General features: G+C 51.8%; 1 protein-coding gene across 2 annotated transcripts in view; it reads left to right on the plus strand.

Annotated features, from left to right (window-relative positions):
- The window catches only part of PRKX (protein kinase cAMP-dependent X-linked catalytic subunit), a 64,355-nt gene that overhangs the window by 1,843 nt on the left and 46,539 nt on the right, over nt 1–15,973 (plus strand). The gene's annotated exons all lie outside the window — the stretch shown is intronic.

Below are 15,973 nucleotides of genomic sequence, written 5' to 3' on the forward strand. Positions count from 1 at the left end.
CGTGCAGGGGAGGGCGACGTCTTCCACGGGTTTTTGCCTCTTGGTGAAGAGGATGCTTGTTCTCCAAGGATAACTTCCTGTGGGCTGTTATGGGAGAGCCAGACTGTGGATGTTCACCTTGTTGCAACAGCAGGGTGTAGAGGTGTGTTTGTGTGTGTGTGAGAGAGAGAGAGACACGCATACACACACACACCCCCAGGTGTATATGCAAGAGACGGAGACTAAACCTTAAGGAATCCCCAGCCTTCCCCAAGCCGTCCCAATCCTGTGTCTGAGCCACAGTGCCCACCAGCTGGAGGTCACTTCCTAAGGTGCAGTGGGTCCCAGAGAGGGGCCAGGCTGAGCTCTGCCCCTGCAGTTAGAACCTGGCCTCCTCGCTGTCCCCCGTGCCGGCCAGGCACCCGTGGGTCCCGTGTGGTCCGGGGCGCCTGTATGCACTTCTCCAGTCGGGCAACGCGGCTCTCCTTGATGGGAATCCAACCCGCACGCGGAGCAAACCCACAACATGCAAACACCCTGAACCTCTCTCGGCTTTTCTTTAGCAGCACCTGCGTCTTGGAACCTTCTGTCAGGAGGAGTGAGGGTGGAAGGACGCCGCTGGGCTCCGTCCTTGCTGCACGCAGTCCTACCCGTGTGTTTTGCTGTTTGCCTCACCCACTGGTGTGCTTTTGTGGTTTTCATTCCGCACTTCTGCCTGTGAGCTGGGCACGGAGGGGAGGCTCCCAAGGGGCAGACATGCTGAGTCACAATCGCAGACACACGGTTTGTGGTGATGTGGGCATTTCAGCGCAGGTAGGACGGAGCCGGTGAAGACGCCTGGGCTTCTGACCGATTTAGCCACGCCCGCAGTGACTCTTAGACAGCCCACCTGTCGGGGAGGAACCCTCCGCTCAAGACCCAGCTGCAAAGGGACGGCCGAGTCCCCGGGGCGGCCCCTGGAGATAGAAGGAGGAGGAAAGTTGCATACTGGGCGTCTGTGAGCATTCTAGATCAACCGATTGCCCAGAAATCCGGATAGTTAGGAAGAAATCTCAGCTTAGTGTTGCTGCAAAATCTTTCAGAGCAGGGAAGCCACACTGGGGGGTGTCTGGGCTGAACTGTGATTTCCTAGCTTGAGAAACACAGGCTCGGAGCAATCGGACGGCTCCCCGGACGGGAAATGGTGTGCAAGCCCGTTCTCCGCACTTCTGGTCCACACAACCACGCTTGGTTTATTCCCGTGTTGACGGACAACGTGCTGCTAAAACAAAATAATAGGTTTTGAGATAATTATAGACTCCCGGGCCATTCCAGAATCCGTGCCCAGCGTCCCGTGCACCCTTCACGGAGCTTCCCTCTGGGGCGACATCCTTCTCGACAGTGTCAGAACCAGGACGTCACTGTTGGTACCATCCTGCCGAGAGGTCACAGACCGTGTTCGGTGCCCCTTGGTTTTTGCAGGCTCTGCTCTGAGTGTGTGTGGGGGGCTGGAGCTGCCGTTCTGTGCAGTTTTATCTTGTGCCGTTATTTGGCAGCCAACACCCCCAAATCGAGGACAGAACTAATTCCCTCAACACAGACTGGTGGCTTCTCCCTCTCACCTGTTATTTACTATTGCACAGAATGCGTTGGGCAAGTTGCATTTCCCTTAAGACCACGACACCTTCCCTCACGAATGACTAATTATAGACGGTGCTCTCTCAGGTACTCGGAATCGGTTTCCTCCACAGTGATAGGGTTTTCTCCTGTGCTTTCCCCCGCCAGATTGGCCGTGGGTTCGCTCCGTCTGACCTGGGCTCTTTATTTGCTCCCAAATATCACACCAGCACACCTCCAGAAGGAGTGGACTTGGGAACCAGTGTGGTTTTGCCGGGCACATAAACGAGCGGTCGGTCATACCGGCGGTGTTGACATAAGCCATTATAAGGAAGTGCTTGTTGCTTAACAATACACAGAAAATTGAGATTATCCTTTGATCCTGTCTGTCCGTCAGGGGCGCGCGCGGCAGGGTAACTTGCGAACGCATGCGAGCGGTGGTTTCCATTTGACAGCATTACGGGAACTTCAAAAATGAGATGACATATTAGAAAAGAGAGTCTTCCCAAGGACAGAAGTCCTACACGTTGTTCCCCTCCATTTTTAAAAAGTTCAGATAAAATTCACCTAGCATAAAATGGACCCTTTTTCAGTGAGCCATCCGTCTGAGTTTCGTACGTTCAAAACGCTGCACGACCAGCACCTCCATCTACTTCCGAAACATTCTTGTCATGTCCCCAGAGGAGACCCGGTCCCCATGAGATGTCACTCCTTGACCCCTTCCCCCCAGCGTCCGGTGACCAGGAATATCTGTCTCCATGGACTTACCGGTTCTGTGTGCTTCATTCTACGAGTACTTCTTCCTTCTCCCTTGCCATCTCCAAGGGCGTGAGGGTCCAGTGGGAAGAGAAAAGAGAACATGGGGAGATGCAGAGCCCAAATTTCCCCGATCAAGACGTAAGGGAAAAACTCACCCAAAAGATCAGATGGACAAACCGGGAATAAAAAAAATGTGCAGCGGGAATGATGAGCAAACACATGCGCACAACTTCTACTGTCCTGGGGTGAGTAGAGCCCCCCTCCCCCCACCGAATTCATGTCCTCCCTCTCAGAACTCAAATGGGACCTTACTCAGAAGTAGGCTCCTTGCAGTTGCAGTTAGTTAAGGATTGAGATGAAGTCCATTGTACTCGGGTGGCCCTAAATCCAATGACAGGTGTCCTTGTAAGAGACAGAAGAGGAGACCTAGATACAGAAGAGAAGCCGCGTGAGGACAGAGGCAGAGACGCCGACTGGTCACAAGCCCAGGGATGCCTGGAGCCCCAGAAGCTGGAAGAGGCAGGAAGGACCCTCCCCTGGAGCCGCTGGAGGGAGCATAGCCCTGCCCCGCCTGGATCTCAGCCGCCCTGCCCTGCCTGGATCTCAGACTTCTGTCTCCAGAGCTGGGAGGAAGGCATGAATTCTTGTTGTTTTAAGCCACCATGTGGTGGCAGCCCTGAACCACCTAATTAGAAAACTAATACACCTGCCAGAGAGGATTGCAGAGCTGATGTCTAGGCTGCTCTAGACCGTGGTGCCTTAGGTCCACGAATTGGTTTCCCCAAATCCTTGGAGGTGCAGAACATCCAACTACAAGTTGGATGATGCTTTCCATGGGCGGCCTAATCCTAGAGATAGCATGTGGATGTGGTTAACACAGGAGATCCATGTGTTTATTTTCGAAGACAGGGCATCCGGAACTCACTGCTTGAGGATGGTCATCCCCAGAGCTAGATGGAATAGAGCCAGGAACTTGCTCTTCTTCTGTCTCTACTTCTGCTCCACTGCAACCATCCCCTTCCCCCCAGAAAGCAGCCAGGTGAGGCTTGCACATGCTGTCTACTTCATCTCATCACTCCCTTTTGCAAATGCACAGCTTTCCCGCATTGCCAGACCAAGGGGGCGCCATCTTGAATCAGTTTTGACCTTGGGCTGCCATAACAAAATACCATCAACCAGGTGGCTCATAACACAACTTTATTTTTCACAGCTCTGGAGGCCAGAAGTCTGAGGTCAGGATGGCAGAGCATGAATGGGTTCTGGTGAGCGCTCTCCCTGGCTTATATGTGGCCACCACCTTGCGCTGTGTGCTCGTATGGTGGGAAGGGAGATAGGAGAAGCAAGCTTCCTGGTGTCTACTATAAGGGAACTAAGTTCATCATGAGGGACCCCATTCTCATGGCCTCATCTAATCTTAATTACGTCCCAAAGACCCGCTTGCATGTGTAAATAATATTATATTGGGAGTTAGTGCTTCATTGTATGAAACCGGGGAGGGGGGCGGTGGCACAAACATTCAGTCCACAATACTCAGTTTTACTCCTCGTTATGTGTTGTCCTGACTTCCTTCTCCTGATCTCCTATCTTTGGGGTGCAGGTGGCTGCCCTAGCAGCAGACTTCCCTCGTCTCATCCTGGAATCCGCAGGGGAGGACGCCTCACTCCCCGTGTCTGTCTGGGACAACCCTCCTTGTCCCTGCTTGCGTCACCCCCATGGGTGGGGGCATGGCACCCTAATGGTGGTCTCAGATCTGCTTCCTGGGTGAGTTCCTCCTCAGCTGGGGACAACCCGGGAGGCTGCCTTTGTCACTGGGAGACATGAACACGTCCTGGGTGCCAGCAAGCGTTGCCGCTTGGGTTCACTGATGATGACGATTCTGACCGCAGTGTTCTTTCTGAGAGATTAACATGGTATGATTTCTCTGAAAACCACTTTCAGTCTCTGGGAGGGACACTGTGGGGCTCTCTCTGTATTTCCCCCAAGGTTTTTTTTCAGATAACCACAGTGTCATGACGTTCACCACCCTTGGGAGACTCATCTTTTCCTTTTTAAGATTTTATTTGACAGAGACACAGCGAGAGAGGGAACACAAGCAGGGGGGGTGGGAGAGGGAGAAGCAGGCTTCCCGCGGAGCAGGGAGCCCGATGCGGGGCTCGATCCCAGGACCCTGGGACCGTGACCTGAGCCGAAGGCAGGTGCTCAACGACTGAGCCACCCAGGCACTCCTCATTTTTTTCTTTGGAACTCTATACCTGCTGTTTCTTGGTGGGAAGGGGAGTAAAGTACTGGATAACCAAGGTTGGCGGCCTCCTGATTGTAGACGGGGTGGGGGCCAGGCAGAGTACTGTCCTCTCCCTTGATCTCACAAGGATGTGCACGAGGGGAGCTGGCTGCTGGCGTTTGGGGGTTTCTGCCCCCCTTCTCAGCACCGTCCGCTAACTGTTGGCAGCACGGCAGTCCCCTGCCCTGTGTCGTCGTCGTCCTCCCCCGTGGTGCTCGTGTCGTGCAATGGGGCAGCAGGGTGGGGGCGGAGACGTCTCCGGGGCTGTTTGCTAGCTGGTGTCTTTTGGCAGGGGTCGTTCCTTTCCCCAGGATCACATGGCTCGCCATGACATCTGAGTGCCTCGCTGCAGAGCTAATGGGTTGTATCGTGATGTTCGGCATGGCCCCTGTGCCACAGAGGGTGACTGCCCGTAATGCCACCATCCATTCATTTATTCACTCATACATGGGCCGGTTGGCGTGTCCCCGCTGGGCCGGGACCTTCCCGGAAAGCCGTAAGTCCCCCGTGTTGGGAAATCCCTAGGCCCAGGCACCTCAGGACGGTGGTTGTCCCTGCTCACTCTGGATATTGGGGAGCAGCTGCTGAACGCCAGCCTGCTCTCTGGACGTGGCAGGTCATGGGGAACTCAACACAGGGGTCCCTGCTTCTTGAGTTTACATTAGGCTGAGAGAGGTGGATGGCGGGTACGGGGTGTGACACGTGCATTTGGCGGTTGCTTCGAAGGCCGTCAGAAGTCTGGGGGAGCACAGAGCAGCGTCGTGGGGATTGGAGCAATAGCTATCCGAGAAGGGGTCGGGGCACGCTGCCATGTGCGGGAGGTTACGGGGTCTGCCCTTCCCAGAAGGAGAGGTTTGGTCAAGTCTTGGAAGATGAGGAGGGGGCTAGCCGTGGGGACACCCTAGGAAGACTGTGGGCACAGTGGCTGCTTCTCAGCTTTGAGCGGCAACAGTATCCTCTGCAGGGCATGTGTGAACACAGATGGCCGGCCCACCCTACAGACTGACACCCCAAGATGGAGAGGGGCCTGAGACTCTGCATTTCTAACCAGCCCCCATGCTGCTCCTATTCTGCAATGTGCTTTGGAGCTACGGGGTGACCTCAGAGCCCACCGGGCATGTGCTAGAAGCTCTCAGAAGGTTACTGTGGCTGGTGTGGGACGGAGCAAGCAGAGATGTGAAGATGCAGAGCTTCCCTGCAGGGCTTGTGATGTGTGTGTCCTCAGGTCGGCTTTCCTGGATGCGTGTTCAAGGAGGAAGGTGGGCAGGGGGAGGGTATGTCCTGTGGTGTCTCTTCTTACAGGGACACTTAGAGGTGGTCTGTAGGATGAGGGCCCCACCCTGATGACCTCATTTCACCTTTATTCCTTCCTTGGAGGTTCATCTCCCTTCCAAATACAGTCACGCGGGGATTTAGGCCTTCAAGGCATGATTTTTTTTGGGGGGGTGCAGACAGACACAGACATTCAATCTGTAACAGCGGCTTAGAGAACAGTCATGTATAACTCCCAGGTTTTTGGGTTAAATAATTAGAAAACTGGTACTGCCATCAGGCAACATAAGGAGGGCTCTGGATGGAGCAGTGTTTGGGAGAGAAGATCCCCACATCATCACTGTCACCTTTATTCATGTCTCTCCCTCCCACTTGCCCACATTCTACCTCCTCCACCATATTGATCGTCTTAACCATCGTCGTCATGACCATCATCATCATCATCACCGACGTCATCATCATCATGACCGTTGTGACCACTATCACCGTCACCACCTTCATCACCACCTTCCCTTCAACGCCCGCCCACATGCTACCACTCTCTACCATCTTTCTCACCAACACCATCGTCGTCATCATGGCCATCATGACCACCATCATCATCATCACCAACCCTGTCCTCGTCATCATCATCACCATCACCACCACCTTCATCACCACCTTCCCTTCAACGCCCGCCCACATCCTACCACTGTTCTCCCATCTTCAGCATTATTTCTACCATCATCATCACTTCGGACACTCACTTTTTCTTTGAAATTCACGTGACATAAAATTGTTCTACAGTGAACAATTTAGGGGCAGTTAGCACATCCACAATATGCAAGCATCCCTTCCATCTAGTTCTTAAACACTTCCATCAGCCCCAAAAGAATACCCTGTACCCATTACACCTGTGAAACTTTTAATGCATCAGAGATACCTCCGTCCCCTTGGAGCTCCCATAATGCGGTAGTCTAGCGTCACCCCAGGTGGATTTGGCTCATCAGCTCGGAGGATCCTTTTATGACAAAGGACAGAAGACTACGGTAATCGTGTGAGGACCATCTCTCTGCTCATCCTGGTAGTACCTCTCCCTCCCAGCCTCTTGTGCATCACCACCTACCCATCACTCTTTCTTTCTCTCCGGTCAATTGTGACTGTCACATAAAGGTGTTGGGACTTAGATTTAAGCGATGCCCACCAGAACCCATCAGCTCAAAAGGTTCTTTGTTCATTCAAGTAGCACCTTTCCCAGACCTCTGCATGGGCGGTGGGCATTCTTTCTTCCTTGAAAAGGGAGAGCCCCTGCAGATGAGAGGTGTTGCTCATTCCCGGGGATGCTGTGTGCAGCTCCTGGTGCCTGGATGCCACGTGTTCCGTTCCGGTGGATTTCCTGGGGCGCTGTGCGGGTCTCCTTCACGCTCCACTGAGAAGGGAGACCCTCCATCCCATCTGCTGTGATGTCTGTGTGACCGGGTGTATGCAGCTGGGTCCCTCCATGTCTTGGGAAGTCACCTTTGGTGACCATTCTGGGTGGTCAGGCAGTCCCACCAACTTTCTAATTCTGTTTATTTTTTTTTAGAATTTTTAAATGGTAGTGATATGACATAAAATTCACCATTCTAATCAATTTTAAGCGTACACTTCAGTAGCATTAAATAATTCACACTTTTGTGTGAACATCACCACTGCCTGCCTCTGACACTTTTCCATCACCCCAAACCGAAACCCCACACCCATTTAGAAGTCACTCCCCGAGGGTCTAGTGTCCTCGGCTTTTTTCTGTCCCTATAGCTCATCCCTGTTTCATGACCTGCCTTTCTTATTCTTTTGCTGCTGGAGGCTGGTCCCCCCATCACAGCTCAGGAACAGGGGTCTGAGCATTGAAGAACCAACATAGTGTATGGGGTTGGCCCTCAGGTTCCTGGGTTGAGTGACTGGGACAGAAACCCTGCCTCTCGGCCATCTCCGTGTTCACTAAATGGGGCAGGGCTTCATGATGCATGTGGACCTGGCTCTCCATCCCGCCATTTTCCCCACACAGTCCTCGAGGAGGCGTCCGTGAAGGGCTCAGACCCACAGTGGTGGAGGTGGTCCTTCGCCGGGATGTGCTTCTCCACATACCTTGGCAGGTGCGTGTTGTGTTTTATTCCGTCCTTTGAGGATGAGTGGGGAGCTTCAGCCTGGAGCACCTGTGTTGTGTCTCCTGTCCTTTGTGCATCAACCAGGAAGTAAGCATGGCCTCACCAAAGCAAGCTTCGCCATCATCATCATCATCATGATGACCGTCCAGTCCCAAGCATAGTGGAGGTTCATCACTTCAGGGATGGATGGTGGTGGTATTTGCTTGGATTTGGAGCTTATTCCGTTCAGTAGACCTGGAGTCTTCTGGCTAGGCTTGTCTTGAGGCTGCTGAGAGCCTTCACCCCCCACCCCACCCCTGCACGGGACACCTCCTTCTGCTAGCTCTGGGTTTAGGGAGTCAGGGTGCAGGGCAGGGTCCCAGAGGCACTCCCCTGCAAGGTCATGTTCACTTGTTCTCCTGCTGTGATCTCTCTCATGGACTTTCTCCCCATATTGCTCTCCTATGGCTGCTCTAACAAATGACCCCAGGCCTGGTGGCTTAAAACAACACGCATTTTTGAAATCCCGCAGCTCTGCAGGTTAGGGTGGTGGGTGTTAGTGGGTTAACATCAAGGATCAGCAGGGCTGCGTTCCCTTCCAGAGGCTCCGGGGGTCCTTGCTTCCTACAGCTTCTAGATGCCGTCGCCCTTCTTCGGCTTAGGATGCCTTCATCCTTCTGTGGGGACAGCAGAGTTGGGTCAGATCCTTCTCATGCTGCCATGTCTCTGTCTATGGTTCTTTCACCCCTCCCTCTCTTGTGACGCTTGTAAGGACTCACCCGCATCACCGCGGACCATCTCCGTATTTCAAGTCAACTACTGAGCATCTGTAAGTAGCACCTGGAACATCGGTTCTCCCTTAAACTAACATAGTCACAGGGTCTGGGGATTGGGATGTTGACGCCTTTTGGGGGGGAGGCGTTGTTCTGTCCACGGCACCTGCTTCCTGTGTGTGCTGTGCATGCCTCACCTTAGAAGTGGCTTCTAAGAGTGGGCTTCAGAGAGTAGTGTTGGGTGGGGTGGGGTGGGCAGGGCAGCTGCACTTGTCCAACTACACTGGCTTTCGTCAACGGACAAACCACATTAACGATAAAAAGCTCTTCCATTAGGAGGAGAGATGCTAGCTCCGACTAGCTATGCATACGGCTGTAAGTTGTGCGTGTGTGTGTGAGAGAGAGAGAGAGACAGAGACAGAGAGAGGTGGGAAGACAAGTGATTCACTGAGTTAACTGAGCAGCTCACACCTGTCCCCTCCTCTGCCTGGCCAGAACCCTGTACGAGGACTCATTGCCCCCTCTCTGGGACCCGTCCCCTGCACTGGGCAAGCAGAACCAGCTCTCATCAAAATAAAATACTGAACTGTTTAAGGATCGAGCAAAGAAAGGAGCCCCGGACATGGGATGGCTCAAAGCTGGGAAGGCACAGCTTTACCTTCTGGAAGCTTGAGTCCGGGCCCAAATGCACAGTCAGAGGGGAGGCTCTGAACCGGGCCTGGGGTGCTCTCTCCAGGTCACCACATGGCATCCCAGAAGCAGAACTTGTATCCACCTGGAGGATCGAGATAAGGAACACAGACACAGGATTGTTTGCAAGGAGTCTCGAGCTTGTTGATTAATTCGGTAACACATGCGCTTTTTTTTTTTGGTAAACTTGGCAGGCTCTTTTCTGAGAGAGCTCGTGCAAGACTAATAAAACCAACCCAATGAAAGCTTCTAAGCAGCTCATTCTGGGAGTATTCTCCCTTGCTTCTCATGGGTAGGGATCTCCGATTGTATGCTGGGTAGGGTGGACCGGAGGGTACACTTTGGCTTCACCATTAGGGCACTTAGATAGGAGTCCAGTTGGCATTTGGAGTACATCTGAATAGCGCAAAACGTGATAGATACCTCGCCACCGAGGCATTTGAAGTTGTCCAGTGATTTCTCCATGGAAGCATCCTGAGTTTCCAAGGCGGAGCGTCCCGTATCGAGGGTGGAAGTGGGTGCATGTTCCGGGGGGAGATTCCTTCCTCCTGCTCCTCATGTGCCCTGAGGCCAAGTGGAGATTCTTCAGGGTGGGAGGCCCCCACAGCCCTGAGCGTCCCGTGTCGCAGTGTAGGAGTTAACTGTAGGACACCTCTGAGTAGTCCTTCTGGACCCTTAGCTCAGCTCAGGTGTCCAGTGGCCCCCACCCCAACACCGGTTTGCACCTTCCCACCCTGTTCAGTATAGGCAGCCTGCCAAGGCTAGATCCCAGGCGTCCCGGGACCCTGCCTAACTGGGCAGTTCCGTGTTTGAGAGAAACATGCACCTTGGGCGCAGTGTCTTCTGTGTTGACCTTGCTTAACCCCACTTCCACACTTGGAAATCCATACTGGTTTTTCCAGCAGGTAACAGAAGGAGGAGACTGTCCCACAGACTCCTTGCTGAAATCAGCACGAGGTCCCACCAGGGAATCACACCCAATGTCACGTGAGCAGGTGTCGTGGGCAGGCGTTAAGAGTCCTTGTCTTGAGGTGGTTGGTTTGCAAACAGTTCTGATGAAGCAGCTCATCAAGGACGTTTGCAGGGCAACCTCTAGAGAGTTCTTTTAAAGTGGTTGACAATTAATTTGGTGGATGATTTCATCCCGCTGGATCATTATCTTGGGAGCCACTCCACAGAACAAAGGGCTGTGCAGATGTGGGGCTGGGTGTGGCTGGACAACAGCCTGGGCTCCGGAGAAGGAAGGTCTTTGTCATGCCTGGGGTCCCCCCCGGGATGTGAGCGGGGAGGGCAGCCAGAAGCGGGGCTGGGTGTGTGCCCAAGCGTGCATGCATGTGGCTGTGCGTGCTCACGTTGGGGGCGTGTCTCTGGGCAGTCCCCCAGGAGGATACTGAGCCAGCCGAATGTTTGCAGACAACTCCAGAGGAGGAAATCATTCTGCAGAGATCTGAAAATCCAGGAAGGGCAAACTGCCTAGAATGTTCTCTTCTCGGGCACTGGATTCCATTATCGTTCCACCTTAAGAAAAAAGCAATATGTGTAGAAAAATAAAATCAGGAATGACTCCCTATTCCTTGCACACTCGAGCATAGTTGTTGTCAGGTATTTGACTTAGGAAGACTTTTCTTTGCTCGATCCTTAAACAGTTCAGTATTTTATTTTGATGACAGAATCTGGAGTGTCCATTGTATTGATCTTTTCAAAGAACCAGAGTCTTCTTTCTTTGATTTTTTTTTTTCTTCTCTTTTCTTTCCCCTCTGTCGATTTCCTGTTCTTCATTTCACTGATTTCTGCTTTCATTTTTGGTCTGTCCTCTGCTTGCTGGTCTGGTCTTTCCCTGATTTTTCTTCCTACAGTGTGTGAAGAACACAGGTCACCAGTCACCTGCTGTGGAAGCGTGTCTCCAGAATGCGCTGCATTTCAGGATGGCTGCTCTGAGTTCTGGGGGCTTGTCTTCCTTCAAAAGGAAAATCTGGGGACACCTGGGTGGTTCAGTGGGTTAAGCATCTGGCTTCAGCTCAGGTCATGATCCCAGGGTCCTGGGATCGAGTCCCTCATAGGGCTCCCTGCTCAGCGGGGAGTCGGCTTCTCCCTCTCTGCTGCTTCCCCTGCTTGTGCTCTCTTTTTGTCTGGCAAATAAATAAAAACTTAAAAAAGATAAAAAAGGAAAAGTTGAGTGATGTTGCAGTGCGGATTGAGTGCAGTCTGGGTGTTAACTAGAGAATGCTACACAGAGGTTGGGATGCTCTCGGCAAAGCCATCAGTGGGAAGGTTTGACAGGTGGCTGCATGGTCTGGATTCTTCACTTCCTGTATCATCAGGTGGGGGTTCCCGACTTTTGTGAAGGTGAAAACCTACTTCTTTATTTAGTGGATCACTTACTCTGTGGCGTGCTTTTCTCCTTGCCTTCATTAGTGCATGGGACGGGTGCACGCGGTAGTGAATGGAACATACACAGGCGTGCACACACCCATATACAGTGAAAGGTGTTTTGGCTGTTTGGGTGGCAACCCTTGAAAACACTTGCAAACACTGATTCTTCAGATTCTGGCACACAGTGTGCTTAAACCTGAGACTGGCTGCCATGTTGTATGGGAAAACAACCTCCTTTTCCAAAGCTTGCTGCCCGCCCGGTGTTCTTGACGAGTGAGTGGAACGGCTAGTTCCCAGCTCTGCTCCAGAAGCTGGTTTGTCAATTATTCCTCCCTAACGTCATTTTTCCAGAAACAGTGTCACACACCACAGTTGGGGTTCCAGGCTCCTTAATTTGTTAGCATAGAAAAGATGCCTTACCTGTAAGGAGCATCACATGGTGCTAGGAAAACGTAAAACACGGTTCTTACGAAAGTAGCGATTCGGCAAAGGAATAACTCAGTTGTGGGAAAAGCAGCAGTGTTGGATGTGGATGGTTGACAGAAGGCAGATTTCCCACAGAGGAGGCAATAAGACAGGGGGAGCGGTTCATCAGGACTCTTGAGGAATCTGGATAGTGTCTCTTAATTGACTTTATTTTTTCTGGCGTTGAACTTCGCATCCCAAAGGGGTGGCCTGTAGTTGTTTGATACGGGTCTGACTTTTCACGGACCCACCACGATCAGGCTCACGTGGAAATGTGCCTTGGGTCAAGAACATGCTGTGTGGCTCCAGCCGGGCGAGAGTCAGGCACGGGACGTAGCAGATGGACCCTTTCCTTGTTTTCTTGGTTCGTGTTGGGATCCCAACGTGCTTGCCGCGTACCTGGCTCACCTGCATGATGAGAAGATGAAGGATGGACTCTTACCCTAATGTAGGGACACAGGGGATAGTTTCCGGTTCCTCTCTTGGACCCTCAGGCCCCTTCCCTCCCGAAGCCTCCTGGGGGATGATGCAGGAGCGCCTCAATGGGGAAGGAGGATTGAGCAATGGGAACTGGATATCCCTGGGGATGGGGAGGGAAGGGTGGAGGGAGATGGTTAGAGGGAAGCACATTTTCATCATGTTGTCCAAGGGCGCCTTGGATCCTGGAGGAAAGGTTGTGGCTTGAAGCGGGAACCCTTAGGAACACGGAAAGGAAGCCTTTCTACATCTGACTGCGATATATCTGGGAACACGTTCTTCACTCAAGACGTCATGATGCCCGGATTTAGTACATGGCGCTGTGACATGATCACAGAGTAAGCACCATACGAGAATGAAAAAGGCACATTGTACCACCTTACAAACTAAGCACTTGTGTCCTTTGCAGAGCAGAAACTAAAAACACGCTAAACCTACGTCTTTATCGTGTTTGGAGAATGGTGCCGTGTGCAAAACATTCCATTTAACGCCTCTTGAAAGACTTTGTTGGTTGCATTATGGGTTGCGACAGTGAGCTCATCGCTGAGATCCAAGTAGTTCTCCAAGTGGGGGCCGGGGACCCATGGCGTTCCCAGGGAAACTTCTGGGGAGCTCATGGGGTCAAGCGTCCTTTTGTAGTACCATGAAGATATTATCTGTCCTTCTTTCTCTCTCTCTCTCTCTCTCACCTGGGCGTGTGGTGGTTTCCGGAGGCTCCCTGAGCTGGGACGGTACCACCTCTGACCATCAGTGGAGTGTCCTTGCCCGCTGTTGTGTTTTAGACATTTCTGCTTTCCTTGCTAATATGGTTACTATCTCCAGAGAGTGACGCCCACGAGCAAACAGACATTGGTTACGATCCTCCATCTGTGTCTGAAGATCTGTGCCAAAGAATCTTGAGATCAGGGAGTTTGAGAACTGCTGTTTTAAACCAATGACCTGGTCTAAGAGGGTCTTGACTGAGCACCAACAGTGACTGATTCATGGTGATTCCTGTATCCAGAGGGTCTTCAGAGAATGAACTGCCTCATTGTGCCCCGAGAACGAGGCTTGAATTCTCATTTTTCATCTTGCTCCACCCAAGTGAAGTGGTCGCTTTGTTCAAAATTGAATCCTACTAATTGCATTGCTTCTTTGGAATTCTGGATGTCCCCATCGCAATGGGGGTTTGGGTTAGCTTCGCAAAGGCATCATTTAGGCTGTTCTGAAAGGGGTTATTAGCACGTCCCATGTGCAAGGAGCTGCAGAGTTTATTTGGGGGACATAAAAAGATAGGATGCAGTTTACATTTCCAAGAATCTTACTGATACAAATAACTAAGAAAAGGTCAGTGTGTTAAGGATTATAATCAAGGTGTCAAGAAGGAACTAAGATCTGATAGCAGATGTTCCGGGCTGAGTAGGGTTTGGGTAAACACAACTGGGGAGGAAGCGTGCAGCTTCTGGGCGTTTCAGGACCTAGTTCTCCTAATGCTTTCGCAGTCAGAGCCCCCAGCCTCACTCACATACGGAAACTTTCTGAGTCACTCTTTCTGGTATCCGTCTCATCCTTAAATGGGAAGAGACCGCAAACCCGGTGTTTATCAGGAGGTTACACTGTGTGAGGCATCGACATAAGTAAAGACATGTGATCCCAGGAAAAGCAGATAATTCAAGGCGCCTAAGAAAAGACTGATTAAAACAAAAAGAGGAACACAGGAGACATTTAAAAAATAAGTCTTACTATGAAGCGGGGGAAATCGGAGGGGTAGACGAACATGAGAGACGATGGACTCTGAAAAACAAACTGAGGGTTCTAGAGGGGAGGGGGGTGGGGGGATGGGTTGGCCTGGTGGTGGGTATTGAGGAGGGCACGTTCTGCATGGAGCACTGGGTGTTATGCACAAACAATGAGTCATGGAACACTACATCTACAACTAATGATGTAATGTATGGGGATTAACATAAGAATGAAAAAAATAATAAAAAATAAAAAATAAGTCTTACTTTGAGTCCTGTTTTCAGGGAAGTTTGAGAAGATACCGTTCCCGTCAACAAAAATAGGATGTGACAGCGAAAGAGAAACAGTTTTAAATGGGATTGCTGAAAATGTAAATAATTAAAAAAGAAAATTCCCCCAAATCAAAGGGTTCTCTTGTTCATGCCTCTGACTTCAGTTATCACCGTGGAGGTGCTGGCTTCCTGATGTGCAGCTCAGATCTAGACCTTTCTCTTGAGTGAGCACTGGAGGACATGTCTCCAGAGCAATACCTGTTGGGAGGTCCATGTCTCCCTGAAAGCTAGGAGGCCCATTGTCATACCTTCCTGTGGCTGTCCTAACAAATCTCTGCAAATCTGGAGGCTTACAAGAACAGAAATTTATGCTCCCACAGCTGTGGAGACCAGAGTTTGAGATCCAGGCAGGGCAGGACCACTGAGATCCAGGTGGGGCAGGGCCATCTTACCTTCCCAAGGCTCCAGGGGAGGGTCCTTCCTGCCTCTTCCAGCTTCTGGGCTCCAGGCATCCCTGGGCTGGTGGTCGTGTCCCTCCCATCTCTGCCTCTGTCTTCACGTGGCTTCTCCTCTGTGTCCGTGTCTCCTCTTCTGTCTCTTACAAGGACCCTTGTCATTGAATTTAGGGCCACCCTGATCCAGGATGACCTCTTCTTGAGATCTTTGACTTTATTACATCTGCAAAGATGCTGTTTCCAAATAATACCACATTCACAGTACTAGGGTTCAGGACATGGACATACCTTTCTGGGGGCGACACAGTTCAACCCACTACACCCTTCATCCTCAACATGCCCACAGGGTGCCACATGGAACTGTTGAACCTTCTTCCCCCAAACCAAACAACTCAGCAGATCCCTTGCACACCTGCCAGGGTTTCTGGTCACTAACTGCTCAGATGCTGAACACCCCCCCACCCCCGCATTCTTGTCCACCCTCCCTCTCCTGGCCTCACCCAGCTCGTCTCCTTGGCTCTGCATCTCCCTGTCACCACCCGCTCTTCACCCTTGGCTCTAGCCTCCGTCCTGATTTCTTCCACAGCCCTCATACTGCCCTGGCTCTTCCTCGCACTGGCTTCTCCTCTGACATGGACATCTTTAAAGCAAAACAGAAGCATGCAGAAACCAAAGCCGTGACACACACAGGCGTTTCCTGGTGTCATTGTGTGATTCCCTGCTGCCCTTGGCATGAAGAACTCACTCAGAGGGTTTC

Source organism: Leptonychotes weddellii, chromosome X (assembly GCF_054177405.1).
Source record: "Leptonychotes weddellii isolate Sample4059 chromosome X, ASM5417740v2, whole genome shotgun sequence".
NCBI classification, from domain to species: Eukaryota; Metazoa; Chordata; class Mammalia; order Carnivora; family Phocidae; genus Leptonychotes; species Leptonychotes weddellii.